At 40.8% G+C, this 13968-nt stretch overlaps 1 protein-coding gene and 1 non-coding gene across 3 annotated transcripts in view; both read right to left on the bottom strand.

The window, feature by feature from the left end:
- Vsnl1 (visinin like 1) overlaps window positions 1-13968 on the bottom strand; it is a 114256-nt gene that overhangs the window by 62255 nt on the left and 38033 nt on the right. The gene's annotated exons all lie outside the window — the stretch shown is intronic.
- Window positions 13795-13902, bottom strand: LOC138829347 (U6 spliceosomal RNA). The gene has a single exon (XR_011372553.1). It is a non-coding gene; the product is annotated as a U6 spliceosomal RNA (small nuclear RNA).

Genomic DNA, 13968 nt, shown 5'->3' with positions numbered 1-13968 from the left:
AACTACTCAGAAGGAAATAGCCAGTGTTAATGCGCTCTCTGATGATCATTATAACAATTGAAATTCAATTCAAATAGTGCAAATTCAGAAAGAAAAGAATGATGAACCCATAGATCATCACTTCTTGGTGCCTAAGGCTGTGTCAAGGATGGTCCAGAAAAGAATTAGCTGAAAGACAAAGGAGAGATCCAAGCAGGCTTTGGAAACAGGAACATCTCTGAATCAACCTTAGCTGTCCAGATTGGACAGGATATGACTCTTTGCCTGGAAGTAGAGTATAGCATTCTGGTGTCTTGACCTGGATCTATTGGCAACAAAACCATGTGCTACCCCAGGGTAATTACCTTAGGTCCCTGTGGGTTTCCTCGATTTTGGTAGCTTTGTGTCCTAAACCTTTCCCTAAAGCATTCAGAACTAGCCTCCAGTTCCAATCCACACAGTTTCCTGAGTGACTTTTGCACAGTTTTGAGTCCTCACTGATTTTTTTTTTTTTTTGCCGGTTGTGGGGCCTGAACTCTGGGCCTGGGCGCTGTCCCTCAGCCCTTCAGCTCAAGGCTAGTGCTCTACCACACGAGCCACAGCATCACTTCTGGCTTTTTCTGCTTATATGGTGCTGAGGAATCGAACCCAGGGCCTCATGCATGCAAGGCAAGCACTCTACTACTGAACCACCTCCCCAGCCCCATCCTCACTGAATTTTTGTTTTCTCCCATGTGGGAGTTCTATGAAATGTATTACCTGAAATAATTGCTAAAGTCATTGAAAGAAACATACCATGGAAATAGTTTGTAAATTATATAGTTGTCTCTACTTCCAGAATCTAGTGTATATTCCATGACAGGTTAGGATAGCAAATAAAGCCCATATGTACAGATAGACAAGCTTTGTTTGATACAGAGGGGCAGAGGAAGCAGATTTCATATCTACTGCCTGAAGTTGTAAAGACATCTGTGATGAGCAACCAACAGAAGGTTCACTAAAAAGAAGGCAGAGGAAGTGAGAAGACTGTCTAGAAGAAGCATATCTAAGACACCTTTCTTGAAGTGTCTTGATGGATGGATGAAAAGGCTTATTTGCTAGAGAGGTGTGTTAACCCTCTCTAGTCCAGGCTTCTGGTCATTGATTTGTGTCTAGGTCTAAATTTGATTTATTCTGACCTTGTCAGATTTTTGTGTAGGATCTAGTAAAACTGGAACAAAGCACTTCATTGTGGCATATAAAAATTATCTTGGTTGAAAGTCAACAATGCCAAGGCCAACCAGACTAAAATTAGACCTTCCGGGTGTGTTTGGCTTGGCAGTCTTGTGTGCAGGCAGTACATGGCATCCTCTACCTGCCCTCCCTCCCAGCCACGGAGAGCACAGGTAACAGGTGCTGAAGGAGCAGAAGTCTTGCTTCCTTTGGCACCCTGTGGGGATGACAAATGCTTCTGGGCCGGTGTCACTGCCACTTGAAGCAGTGTGTTGGGTAATACTTAGTTTCCACACAGCTGAGTTGCAGATTAAGATAAAATAATATTGTCTCTTCCCATTAATCTGATGCTCTTCTGTGTTGACACCGAAAGGAAACCTCTAGACAATCAGATAGTATATTTGAACCTTAAGTTTACCTTAATCAAGGATTGGCAGATTTGCCTATACAAACACTTCAGAACCCAATTAACCAGTGCCTTTTGTTCCTACTGAGGATGGTATCCTCTGCAGGGAGCAGGCTAGACCTGGGTGACACCAGATGAAGTGAGATACCCTCTCTAGCACATTGGTGTCTTTGTAGAACCTTTTCTATCTTTAAAAAAAATTATTACCAGCCATGGGGCTTGAACTCAGGGCCTAGGTGCTGTCCCTGAGCTCTTTAACTCAAGGCTAGCACTCTACCACTTTGAGCCACAATACTACTTCTGATTTCTGAGTGGTTAATAGGAGATAAAAAGTTTCATGGGGACTTGACTGCCTGGGCTGGCTTCAACCTGCAATCCTCAAATCTCAGCCTCTTAAGTTGCTAGGATTACATGTGTGAACCTTTCTTATTCAATTTGTTACGTATATTAATAACGTCTTCAAAATATTAAATAGCTAATCTATAGCAATAACAACAGTAAGAACAACATCTTTATGATAAAATTATTCAGTAGCTAGTACTGTTTTCATTTTCCGGTTGAGGGAAATAGGGCTGAGGGAGTGCACAAAACTTGTCCAAGGTCACACAGTAAGAAAATAGGGGAGTTGGAATTTCAACCCTATTTAAGATAGGATTTTCTACAATAGAAACTATTATTTCAGAGTAAGACTGTCCCTCTTCCTCCTCTTGGCTGGACACTTCTTTTATCCTGAGGGGTATTACTAGGGAGTTAGTTGAACTCAGGGCCTCAAACTGGCGTGGGCAAGCACTCCCACTTGAATCACCTCTCCAGTCTCTTTTGGCATTAGTTATTTTTGAGAAGTAGGTCACTTTATAGCCTCACTGGCCTCCACTGGGCTGAGATCCTTCTCCTTGTGTTTCCTATTTTTACTGGGAATCACAGATGTATTCCATTGTACCCAGCCATCATGTTTTCCCTATAGCTGAAATAACAGGTGTATAACATTGTGTCTTACCATTGTTGAAATGGAGTCTCCCAAACTTTGTTTTTTCCCAAGCTGTCCTCCCTGATTTCTGCCTTCAAAGTAGCTAGAATTACAGATTAGAACCACAGGACTCAGCTTTACTGCTTACTTCTGTCCTTAGGTGAGTCAATTTCTGAGCACTGTAAGGCCTAGTCTTTCATCTCACTAAGGCCTGATTTAGCCCAGAGGGCCTGGGCTAGGACTTGTATGCTAAGCACAAGAGCAGCAATTCAAAGAGCAAGGAGTGTTTAGCTTGCCGAAGCACAAACTCAAGAATGGAAATTTGAGCTCTCTTCAAATAAATGCAGTTTACTGGCACAAAAATAGACATATGGATCAGCATAACAGAATGGAAGCTCAAGAAATAGATCCAGCTATATATAATCACTTAATATATGATCAAGGAAGCATTATAGACTAAGGGGGACAGGAAGATAATTTTGTAATTGACATCAACATCCCTTGATAACACTTTTGATGATAAAAGTTAGGATCAAATAACACTATCATATATATTTTAAAAACATTGATATTTGGAATAAAAAGTTGAGACAATCCTATTTATTAAGATCTAGATGGATTTTTCTGAACATAAACGCCAAGGCAGAAGCTACAAAAGATAAAATTGGTACATATTTAAATATGTATATATTCAAATGAATAGAAATTCAAAGCTTGGGGAGTCCAAGAAATCAAACAACATGGAAAAATAGAAGCAATTGTCTTTAAAGTATGATAGATGCTTAGAAGTAAAAGGAAAGTAGATTTTGAGCAGGTTAGGTAGAGGATATAAGCAGCATATGGACAAAAGATAGAATGTCAATAGCTAATGAAAATGAAATGTACTTACATGGTATGTTGGTACAGCCCACCAGAGAAAGCTAAAATCAAGAAGCATCAAATACCAACACTTTTAATTCCAGTAGAAGGTATCTTAAGAAGATAACCGAGTAAGAAGTTACATAGAAAGATATATTTACTAAAGCTTTATTTAATAATAGCAAAAGCTATAAGCATTCTCCATTAGAGGGATGGATGTGAATTATAGAACTTGATCTCAATGGAATGAAGAATGAATACAGTGGTACTAATTTTTTTTAATACTATACCATACTATTCTTGTTATTTCACAGTTTACACCAACTTATTAAAGTTAACTTCAAAACACTATGTCACAGTATGCTTTCTAGAATATGAGCCCCAGAAGCTCAAGCTTCTAGTCTGTTTGGTTTGCTGTTGTTTATATACTGAGTATATGCTTATATATGTTTATATACTGAGTATATGCTTTCTAAATACATGTGACATGAATGGGCTTCTCTTTCTGTCATTTAAAAATGCAAGCTCATCAGGACATTAGTGGCTCATGCCTGTAATCCTAGCAACTCAGGAGGCTGAGATCTGAGTATTAAGTTATAAAGCCAGCAAGTCAAGGAAGAGAAGTCCATAAGATTCTTTTTTTATTTTTTATTTTTGGGTCCGGTTGTGGGGCCTGAACCCTGGGCCTGGGCACTGTCCCTCAGCTCTTCAGCTCAAAGCTAGCACTCAACCACTTGAGCCACAGCGCCACTCCTGGCTTTTTTTCCTGCTTATGTGGTGCTGAGCAATCGAACCCAGGGCCTCATGCATGCAAGGCAAGTGCTTTACCACTGAGCCACCTTCCCAGCCCAAGATTCTTATTTCTAATTAAAAAGCAAAAAGACAGAAGTAGAGGTGGCTCAAGGGAAAGCATGAGGCCCTGACTTCAAGCCCTAGTACTGGAACACTCTCTCTCTCTCTCTCTCTCTCTCTCTCTCTCTCTCTCTCTCTCTCTCTCTCTCTCTCTCTCTCTCTCTGACACACACACACAGATCCAAGCTCCTTATCTTGATACTGATGACATTTGATAGTATTATATAAACAGGCTCATTTCATACAGCAATGCAGAGGGAGGTATCTGACAAATTGGTTGACAAATATGGCAATTGTAAGTTCCTTTGCTTGCTATCTTGCTCAAGAGGGCTATATAATGAGCAGAAGATGCTTAATTACTAATGACTTCAAAGAATTGAAATAAACAGTTGTAAAACAGATTAGAGGCTATAGTGTTGCTCTGAAAATTATTATTAATTCTCTTATATTTGAACAAGATTGTATCTAGTTCCTAAAGGAAAAAAGGTTTAGGTTACAAAACACAGGTTATCTGACCCAATCATATTGGATATTTTGAGGTAATAAATTAAGTTCATTCTCTGCTACTTTGGAGTGCTATTGGAACGGTTTTTAAAAATTTCCTTTTTTAAAAAAAATTAAGTTTGGACAAAAGATACATTTTAAATAAATACATTTTGAAAAAAGATACATTTTAAATAAAATTTTCTTTCCATTCTGGATAATTAATTAACCTTTCTAAGTTTTATCATCTACTAGCTTGTGATAATACTGCTCAATTCAAATAACATTTAGTTTGTTAATTAAAGGTAATAAGCAAAGAAAGCTAGCACAGTAGCTGATGTAAGTAGATGCTCAAGAAACAGCATATACTGGTACTGTTTATTTTCTCAGATTTTGCTGATCTGTGCATTTCATTTTCCTATGCCTAATGTTTTAAATTAATACAGATCCATTGATACTCATACCCATTTTTTGAAAATCCCATCGATACTGATACTTATTTAAAAATCACTGCCAAATAAGGTAAACACTTTGATATTCACAGATTTAACATTTGAAATATCAACTTTCAAACATGGGCATAATGTGCATTAAGTCACATGATCTTTAACTGTCCAGGAACACATGTTTGAGACATGTTTGAAACATGGAGGACTGGGGTATAAGAATAAGTCACTCAGATAATGAGGAGTTCTCCAAGGCATTTTCATCTCAGTGCTGCTTTTTTAATTGCTCTTTTTTTCCTCAGGCCTATAAAATCTCTCTTAAATGGTCATAATGCAGAGAAACACAGGAGAAGCTATTCTCCTTTGTGGGAAATACACCCTCAAAAAAACACCTCCTTGCCGGGTGCCGGGCACCTCTAATCATAGCTACTCAGGATGCTGAGATCTGAGGATCCTGGTTCAAAGAAAGCCTGGGTAGGAAAGTCTGTGAGACTCTTATCTCCAATAAATCACTCAGAAAGCCGTAAGTGGCACTGTGGCTCAAGTGGTAGAGCGCTAGCCTTGAGCTGAAGAGCTGAGGGACAGCGCCCAGGCCCAGAGTTCAAGCCCCATGACTGCTCCCCTACTCCCTACCCCCCCAAAAAGAAAAAAAACCCTCCTCCTCCTGATGGGCACCGGGGGCTCATGCCTACAATTTTAACTACTCAGGAGACTGATATGAGGATTGGGGTTCAAAATAAGCCTTGGACTCTTATGTCCAATTAATAACCAAAAATTCCAGAAGTGGAGTTGTCGCTGAAGTGGTAAAGCACTTGCCTTGAGTAGAAATAGCTAAGGGACAGTGTCCAGGCCTTTAAGCCCCAGAATGGGCACGAAAGCATAAACAAAAACAGAAAAAATAATCACCCCTTCTTTTTAGTAATAGATGTGAATGGAAACTGAGGCCAGTCATTTAACCATAGATGAAGGAAATTACTGGTCAGTCACTTACTTTAGAGATTCAACAAGCTTTTGAGATGTTTCTTCCCATAGCATTGTGGCAGGTATAAAATGGAGAGAAATTACTTTGAGACAATATGTGATAGTGCTGCCTAAAAGGAAAATGTATTCTATAAAATTATGTTAAGATATCTGATTGCTCAAACAACCTCTTACCAAACACAAACATGCATTTCAGATATATTAACACACAAGCTAAACAAAATATGTGCAAAGCATAGCAAAACACTGATAAATTTGACTATTTCAGAATTAAAACTTTAAATAAAGGAAGGATGAAAGATCTACAAGATCTACAGCAAAGGCTTTATATCCAGAATATACTTTAAATTCCAAATACTAATCCATCTAGATCACTTAGGCTCATAATCTTAACTACTCAGGAGGCTGAGATCCATAGGGTTCAAAGCCAGCTTGGGCAAAAAAGTCTTTGAGACTCCATTTCCAAAATCATCAGCAAAGAACAGGGCTAGAGGCATGGCTCAAGTGGTAGAGCTCCAGCTGAGCAAACAAGTCAAGCAAGTTTGAGGCCCTAATGTCCATCAAATAGGAAATAAATAACTTTGAGGTATGGTCACATGATGAGTTAACTGAATAGTAGTTAAAAAGAATGATGAATCCAAGAATAAAAAGACTGATCAGAATCTTATGTGATGATTCAGGTCTATGATCCCAGCCAAGTGGAGACAGTGGTAGGAAGACTGGCCAAGCTGGTTCAGGAGAAAATGCATGAGATCCCTTAGGAAAAAATAAACTAAAGCAAAAATGGGTGAGTATGGCTTTGGTGTTTGAGTGCTTGTGTAGGAAACACAAGTCTACCAAGAAAAGGTGTATATATATATATATATATATATATATATATATATATATATATATATATATATATATATATATAATTTTTAAATATAAATATATATAATTTAATTATATATATATCATTATATATAATGATATATATAATTAAATAATTAATATATATATATATATAATATAAAGGAGTTTGAGGCATGGTTCAGGTGGTAGAGCACCAGCCATTGAATAAAAGCTTCGGGTGCTTAATTTGAGTACCAAGCATGGAAAAGAGAAAATAAAAATAAAAATTCATGAAAAAAATGTATGCTAAGTCTAGTAGAATGTTTCTTTCTTAGGAAGAAAGGAGTTCAGGAAGTCTGAGTAAGGCGATGAAAGCAATTTCAAAATATGAGAAGGTGTTAATATTTGAAATTTCTGGGTAATAGGGGTATGTTATATTGTTTCCTACTTGCTGTACTTATGATGTTTTCACAATAAAAATACAGCTCAGTGTCATCCTTTTCAACATTCTCCTCTCCCTTTGACCCACCCCTTTCCTTACTTTAGTAGCATTTTATTATTCAGATTTATCCCTAATCTAGACTGACTTTTTCCCAGATACTCCACAATGGAAGATTAACTGCTCAAATAGCTATCTTTGATTTGGGATAATCACTCTTTTTCTCTCCTGCTCTTGTCATCCTGAGTAATTATATTCATTTCAAAAGAAACCCTCAGTAGAATACTAAAGAAAAACTATGCCTATAAGTATGAGATTTTCACTAACTTAGAGAACATTTTTTTTAATTATAGGAACAGATAGTTTTTCTGCCATAGGTAATTCTCAAGTGATTTAATTCTCATGATATCAAATTAAAGTTAAAATGTAAATTTAAGGTCTTCATGAGACTTGTTGGTACCAAATTTATTGGTACTACAATAGTATTTGAAGTTAATACTTTCAATTCGCTTTTGTGTATTACAATAACTTCCTTATTTGTTGTTTTTTTTTTTTTTTTTTTTTGTCGGTCGTGGGGCTTGAACTCTGGGCCTGGGCGCTGTTCCTCAGCTCTTCAGCTCAAGGCGAGCGCTCTACTGTAGAGAGCTGCGAGAGGCCGCACCTGGAAGATGGCGCCGGCCTCCGCCCTCCGCCTTCCCGATGGCGAGTGCTCTCGTGGTAAACAACTCCTGATATGGCTAAGGCAAAGAATCTGGCTTGCTTCTGTGCACCTGAACCTATTGGCGGTTCCCACGTGGCGTATCAGGGTTGGCTACCCAGCGGGTACTTAAGGCTGTGGGGAATTCTCCCCGGGGTTGGGGTCAGAAGATTACTAAAAGGTCCTGAATAAACTGCGGAGAGAAGAGTCCGGTGTCGCGTCGTCATTACCGGCCGAGGCGGTAGCGACACGTGGCGGCCCGTACGGGGACTCAGCCATAACCCCAACGAGGACTCAGAACTCTCTGTGGTCAGGGTGGTGCACCGGTAAGTTCCCAGGTAAAAGGGGAATCCGCCACAAGAGCGGGGATAAGTCCCCAGGTAAAAGGGGAATCCGCCACAAGAGCGGGGAGTAAGTTCCCAAGTAAAAGGGGAATCCGCCACAAGAGCGGGGGGGGGGGGGGATTTTTGCTCTTCTCGGTAGATAAAGAGAGAGTGAGAACCCGGGGCTAGTCAATAGAGTAGCCAAAAGTGAAAGTAAAAGCTTGTTTATCAGCTTTAAATGTTTGAAACATGGGCGCTTCTTTTTCGCACCCAATTTTTTTTGGCTCTCAATGAGCTACTGCACTCAAAAAAGTTAAAAATAAAAAAGAGTACTTTAGAGAGATTTTTGAATGAATGTGACACCGTTGCCCCATGGTTCGCTGTCTCTGGAAGCCTCACGGTGGCCTCTTGGGAGAAACTAGGGAGGGACCTAGATTTTGCCTCTGAACAAGGAACGCTTAAGAGTGGAGTGAGACCAATATGGAAACTGATAAGAGGCTGTCTCGAGGACCAGCGTTGCAGTGAGGCGGTAGAGAATGGTCAGGCCGCCTTAGAAATGCTGCAGGAAGAAAGATCAGAAAGGGCAAACAGCGAAAAGGAGGAGAGCAGGGGGGGGTCATGCCCTGATTTTGCCGAACTAGAGACCTCTGAGTCTACAGACTCAGAGGAATTACAATCAATCATAGAACAAATAGAAAAAACAAAGATAAGAAAGAGGAGGAAATGGAAGGAGAGAGAGGACCCAGATAAAGACGAATGCACGCCCTCCGTGCACCGCCCCACACCTTCGGCCCCTCCGCTCTATGCGGAGGACCCTGGAAGTGGCAGCCCCGGCTGTTCTTTCAGCCCAGGCGTGTGGAAAGCGGTCAGAACCGAGTTACATCTAGCCTGTCCAATATTTCAGGATCCACAGGGACAGCGGTATCATGAACCCTTAGATTTTAAGGTGATAAAATCTTTAGCTGAGTCTGTGCGGACATACGGAATCACGGCCTCCTTTACTGTAGCCCAGGTGGAGGCCCTAAACAGACACTGCATGACACCCGGTGATTGGAGTGGGCTCGCACGAGCTTGTTTGAGCCCAGGTCAGTATTTAGATTGGAAGGCCTTTTTGATTGAATTTGCTAGTGAAGAGGCTGCGGCCAATCAGGCTGGGGGAAACCCAGCTTGGGACAGAGATATGCTGCTTGGACAGGGGAGATTTGCCAATCAGCGGATAGGCTACCCGGTTCAAGTTTATGAACAAATCAATAAAATTGGCATAAAGGCATGGAAGGCCTTACCAAATAAAGGCGAGGTGAGTGGCAATCTCACCAAAATCCTGCAGGGCTCTATGGAGCCGTTTTCGGACTTTGTTGCTCGTATGGTTGAGGCCGCTGGCAGAATTTTTGGTGACCCAGACGCAGCCATGCCATTAATTAAACAGCTTGTTTACGAGCAGTGTACTAAGGAATGCAGAGCCGCCATAACCCCATATAAGAATAGGGGACTAGAAGCATGGATGAAAGTTTGCAGAGAGCTGGGCGGACCACTAACTAATGCTGGCTTAGCTGCTGCTGTGGTGCAATTAACCCAGAAGAATGAGGGCTGGGAAGGTGGCTCAGTGGTAGAGCACATGCCTTGCATGCCAGAGGCCCTGGGTTCGATTCCTCAGCACCACATAAGCAAAATGAAAAAAGCCGGAAGTGACGCTGTGACTCAAGTGGTAGAGCGCTGGCCTTGAGCTGAAGAGCTGAGGGACAGCGCCCAGGCCCAGAGTTCAGGCCCAGGAAAAAACCTATTTAAAAAACGCTGCAAATTTGTCTAAACAGTTGTCTAGTTATCTTTTAGGTAATTGAACTGGGGAGTTCGACAGCCTGATGGAACAGCTCAGGATTGCCATCGTCGTGGTGAACTCGACCCGAGTGGATGCCGGATTGGCGGAGGGGTTATCTTCATGGATCTCTGCTGCTATGATTCATCTCAAGGAGGGGGCGGGTTTGGGAGCCCTGACAGGCCTCCTGGTGTTAGCCTCCTTGGTATGTCTGTGGTGCATTTGCCAAATTAGAGGTTCTCAGCGTCGCAGTGCAGCCATGATTATCCAAGCCTTTACAGTCATTGGAGCAGGTCAGTCCCCCTAAGCGTGGCTTGCCACCCTAAAACAATGAGCACAGATTGCAAAGCCAAAGTACTGCAGTCGAGAGGCATGAGTTTTGCCCTCGAGGAGAGCATGTTTGATTGCACACGGGTTCGATTCGCCTTTTCCCGTCCTTGTGAAAAACGAATCAATGGACAGGCTGAGTCATCCCTAGAGAAGGTACCCTCTGGGAGAAGGCTTGTATGCAGTCCTTGCAATTGCACAACAGGGATCAGACCTCTGTTCTCATCTGTGTTCTTTAAACAAAAAAGGGGGAACTGTAGAGAGCTGCGAGAGGCCGCACCTGGAAGATGGCGCCGGCCTCCGCCCTCCGCCTTCCCGATGGCGAGTGCTCTCGTGGTAAACAACTCCTGATATGGCTAAGGCAAAGAATCTGGCTTGCTTCTGTGCACCTGAACCTATTGGCGGTTCCCACGTGGCGTATCAGGGTTGGCTACCCAGCGGGTACTTAAGGCTGTGGGGAATTCTCCCCGGGGTTGGGGTCAGAAGATTACTAAAAGGTCCTGAATAAACTGCGGAGAGAAGAGTCCGGTGTCGCGTTGTCATTACCGGCCGAGGCGGTAGCGACACTCTACCACTTGAGCTACAGCGCCACTTCCTAACTTCCTTATTTGTGATTCTACTGGGGTCTTGAGCTTTGATGGTGGAGACTCTATCTTTCTCATCAATGCCTATATTGCACGGACATCCAGCAAGTGCTTTAAACACATCATTTAAGAAAATTGCTGCTTTTTGATGTGTTTGGAAATACTAGATGCAACAGTTTAACCATATGTTTATAGGACAACTTGAGAAATTTTGGTATGTTGAAGTTGTGTTCTAGAAAGACATAGTGAAGTTGGAAAGAGAGTAACTCTGCCATTGGCTTATGCACATAAAATGACTGTGTGGTCATTTGCAGTTGATACCTTGTCTTTACAAAAGTCTAAGCTTAAGTGTTGGAATAATTTCTTAAGACCACTCTGAACAGCCTTGTGAGATAGTATATTTAACTATAAGTATGTGTTTCATTGCCAAATCCAACACAGTCACTGGTCAGCTATCTAGACATAGCTTCCTTCATTTTGTACCTCTGACAGTGCGCCTATAGGTGGGAAGAACTCAAGGAAGGCTCACAGAAGGCTACTGGCCACATGGAAAACTTGTGCTTAACAGTCAGAAGTGTGGGCTATGATGTTCTGGGTTTGCAAACAGCTCAAGCTCAGAGTCAAACAGGCCAAGACCTGCTGAGTGGCCAAACACAACACATGTTTCATCAAGGCCTCACTTTCCTCTTCTGTGAAATGGGGCTGCAAGCATAAACCTGCAGGGCTTTGTGGTAAGGACAATATATTATGTAATGCATGGATATGGTGCCTAAATTATTCTTGTCAGGAAGTGGGTCTTTCCCTTCTCACATTTCCGGTTGTTCCTTGCTCACCACATTGAACATATCAGTTATTAATATGTTTTTCATGGAAATGGCTTTTTCAATATTCACGTTCAGGTAAGTAGTGGTAAGTGGTTTTTATTTAGAGATAGTTTCATATGCAATCAAGGTTGGGATGCTGACTCAAGTGGTTTAGCACAGGCCAGCTAATGAGACTGATGAGGTAGGTAAGTGGGAAAGACTCTTCCGGGAGGAGTAAAAATAGTCAGACTTGCTCTGCTAGGATTCAGAATGAAAAGCAGGTGGTATATGATCATTTGACAATAATTCAGAGCTCAGCTGCAGAGAGGGGAGCTGCAATGCAGTATATGGATAGACAAATTTCTTGGATATCCTACAAGTCTCACACAAAAGAAACTGAGGCTAAGGTTCTGTTGGTTCTTGCTGGCTCTGTGGGTCTAGCTCTTATTCTTAAAAATAGACATTCTGCAAAATAATGTTCAATGGTGAAAATGAAACAAAACACAATACAACTGGTTTACTGCAATGCTAAGCTTAGGACCAAAGTTAGAAGGAAAGAGAAAACAAAAACCTGCTTATATAATCTGATGACCTATATAAATGTATCATCAGGAAGCAAATATTCAGTGCTTTGATTTCTAAAGACTGTGGAAATGTTAGCAAAAGCTTTGCTTTTCATTTCAAACAGTAACAAAAAAGTTTACAATCATCAGAAAAGAATCTATAAGATTCCTGGGTGAAATCCAGGGATAAGAGGACCCATTAAATTATTGCTAAAGATCTAAGAATCCATACTCCAAATGATCACTAAGCCTTGCAAGCTTAATAGTTAACCTCTCACTTACTGATGCATTTTTTCAAATATATGTCAGTGTCATTGCTATTATTTAAATGTGAATTAATTTTAAATATTGTTCAATTATAGCAGCTATTCAACATTATTGGTTTCTCATTCGACCACTATCCTTGGGAGCTTAAAAAAGTAGTTGACATTAAAAGAAGTCCTAGAAATATAATCAGCCCTAGAAAGAATAAGAACACCTGCCATGAACTGTCAACCCAAGGAAACCTCAAGAGGTTTGAATTGAACCTCAATAGAATCATAGCAGTTCAGCAGTCCAAGAGAATCACAGACCCTGCCAGCTGGGTGAGAGAATTCAGGGTGAGTCACGGTTTTTTGTCGTTGCTGTTCTGATGAGAACCTATTAGAACAATGCAAAAGGAGTGTCGTTTTCTGGTTTAGCTTCTGGGAGGTATTGTTATAAGTCACAAGAAGAATAGATACTTGGCAAGGATTCTCTCTCTGAAGAATTGTACCACCATCCGACTGCCCATGAACACAGCCTTCCTCTTTCTCCTTCCTTCTCACCACAAATACAGTCATGATTTGCTAGCATCTTCCTCCTAGATACCTCTCCACTTCAGATCAAGTTAGCTTCGTCTTTCACTATTCAGCTATAGCTGCCTAAAAGTGATCTGATTCCATCTAGTTTTATCTTATATATTTTTTAAAATTTGAAATATCTTTTATTATCTTGATTGCTATTGTGTGTAGAATATTTTTTCCACATTTTCATTCCTGAATTCTGTGCTTTCTCACAGTGCTGTGAGTTGAACCCAGAGCTTTGTACTTCCAAGACAAATGCTCTGCCAGTGAACTACCTCCCTAGCCCTCTAAACATTTTTTGGTAAACTGACAGGAAAGATGATTTGCTTTTGTAGTTTATTCTTAATCTAGCCTTCTTAGGGGGAAAATGTGTTAATTTTGTATTTATTTGGAATCTATGGGTTTAAAAAATATGGAATGCTTCTACAAATTTTGCCAGTTGTCTTTGCTCAGGGGCTATGTTAATCTCCTTTGTATTGTTCCAATTTTGGTATATGTGCTGTGAAGCGAGAACTTTGTATGTGTATATAATCAACCAAAAAGCGGATCGTTTACTTTCCTTTCTGATGTTTACTTTGCT

The sequence above is a fragment of the Dipodomys merriami genome, unplaced genomic scaffold (assembly GCF_024711535.1).
Source record: "Dipodomys merriami isolate MVZ:Mamm:240054 unplaced genomic scaffold, mDipMer1.0.p SCAF_17, whole genome shotgun sequence".
Taxonomy (NCBI): domain Eukaryota; kingdom Metazoa; phylum Chordata; class Mammalia; order Rodentia; family Heteromyidae; genus Dipodomys; species Dipodomys merriami.
This window is presented reverse-complemented; position numbering and strand designations above follow the sequence as displayed.